This window comes from Echinops telfairi, unplaced genomic scaffold (assembly GCF_000313985.2).
Source record: "Echinops telfairi isolate 266 unplaced genomic scaffold, ASM31398v2 ScPeMD7_60;HRSCAF=208, whole genome shotgun sequence".
Taxonomy (NCBI): Eukaryota; Metazoa; Chordata; class Mammalia; order Afrosoricida; family Tenrecidae; genus Echinops; species Echinops telfairi.
Genome location: NW_022103958.1, coordinates 39,855,671 through 39,857,735, shown reverse-complemented (window position 1 = coordinate 39,857,735; position 2,065 = coordinate 39,855,671). Strand labels below are relative to the sequence as shown.

At 52.2% G+C, this 2,065-nt stretch overlaps 1 protein-coding gene across 1 annotated transcript in view; it reads left to right on the top strand.

Moving 5' to 3' along the window:
- Positions 1 to 2,065, top strand: part of MICAL2 (microtubule associated monooxygenase, calponin and LIM domain containing 2) — a 235,169-nt gene that overhangs the window by 185,080 nt on the left and 48,024 nt on the right. The gene's annotated exons all lie outside the window — the stretch shown is intronic.

Sequence of the window (2,065 nt, the reverse complement as noted above, 5' to 3'; positions counted from 1 at the left end):
AGCGATCATGTTGGGAAGGTGAGCATCATGGAATGCCAGTTTAATAGAACAAAGTGTTCTTGCATTGAGGGAGTACTTGAGTAGAGGCCCAATGTCCATCTGCTGCCTTAATACTAAACCTATAAACATAGGTCTATTTCCCCATCATTATATATAAATATATTTACATATGTACATGCCTGTATTTAGACCTCTATAAATGTCCTTTGCCTCCTAGTTCTGAGCGAGAGAAGCTCCCATGAGCTGTGGCCATGGGTGGGGAACAGAGGAAGGAAAAGAAGGGGAATCATGACCCTGGAGTCCCTGCGGGGTTTCTGTCAGGCTTGCTTCTGAAGGTGTTCCTGGCTCCTTGTCAACCTTCCAAAAGCTCCTCAGAGGGGACCGAGAGACAGGCTGTGGAGCTGGAAGAGACTTGGAGGCCAGGGAAGAGACTTGCTCTGGGAGGTGGCAGAGCGAGGAGAGTGGTGGTGGGGGTGGGGTGGGGGGGAGGAAGAGCGGGGATTTGGCAAGCGGAGGCCAAGGAGCAGGCAACAACGGATACACACGGTCTGCCTGTTTCGGCTGGCACCATCTGGCTGCGTCTTGAGATGAGTATGTCCCTGATGGGGAGGCAGGCCAGCTGCCACCCCCACCGCGGCTGCTCACAGCCCCTGGCCTTCTCCTCCGCAGCTCCTTCCTGCCCACCCCCAGGCCTGGTCTCCAAGGGACGTTTCCACCTGAATGAATTCAAGGAGGGCTTTCTGGTAGAAACGTGCAGATCCTAAGTGTATGGGACCCATGGGACTCAGCCCAGAATCCAAGACTGGGGGTCTTTAGAGGAGCGTGTCTGCGTCTGTGTGTGAGGGGCACAAGGACAAACGATGCAGAGTGCCCCTGGGTGGCCTTCCTACACAGGTGGGCTGGGCAGAGCACTTCGTGGGATGCAATTTGGATTTGGCCTGAGGAAGCACCTCGCAAACGAAGCTTTGGGGAGACAGAGCATGTTGAACTGAGCCCCGAGCGCAGGCCTGAAGTCAAAAGGAATGAGCTGAGCAGCCAGATGCAGATCCAGAGTCTGACAAGAGAGTGGGGTGGCTCGAATTAGGGCTCGAATTAGGGTTCTCAGGCGGTTTCTAGGGCACAGAGTGTGTGATGGGGTGGTTCCTGAGAGAGCTGGCCGGGCTGCAAATCTAAAATTTTCCCTGGCATGTAAAAAAATCACTGGAGGGCAAATTCTCTGAAATGGTCAGATCAAGAGACAAGACTTTGAGATTTCAGATGGAAGGGTATCATTCTAAGAAGGGAGTGAGGAAGGGAAGAAAGGGGCTGGGGAGGGCTGGAGGGAGAGGAAACGAAACATGGAGAGAAGCTAGATGATTGATCGGTTCCCACAGGCCATCGTGGTCGGGATTCTGCTGCAACTAGTCTAATTGATGTCAGCTTCCCACAGTTCGGAATTCGACTGGTCCCGGGCTCCAGCCGCACTACTCTCTCCTGTTGCTCTGGGCATGTACACTGCAGCTTGTTTGTTCCAGAGCCGGGCATGGGCGCTTGACACTCACGGTCATTTTCTCCCTGCTGTTCTTTTGATGTTGAGCCCCTTGGTACACATGGGACAAGGGAAAGAACATTTCATGAGTAGTGAATGTCTATCGTGTCCATGGCCACTGCTAATGGCTGGTCAGCTGGTGGGAAGAGACCTCAGATGTTTCATTGAGCTAACACAGCACTCCCCAGCCCCCAAACGAGGAGGGCTTTGATGGAAAATTAGCAGCAAAGGTTCACATCCAACAAACACCTTGGAGACCCCCTGGTTCCTTCTCCCAGAATCGTGCTCACATGAGCCTTTCACCTGCACCACCAAGTCCTACGTCAGGGGTGCCTGGAACCAAACCAGGCATGACCATGTCCCTCACGCGGCCTCTGTTGATAGGATTGAGCCTTCATGTGAAATCTTCCCTTTTTTTGTTTACTCATTTTGTTAGGGGCTCATACAACTCTTATCACAATCCATACATACATCAGTTGTGTAAAGCACATTTGTACATTCGTTGCCCTCATCATTCTCAAAACATTTGCTCTCCAC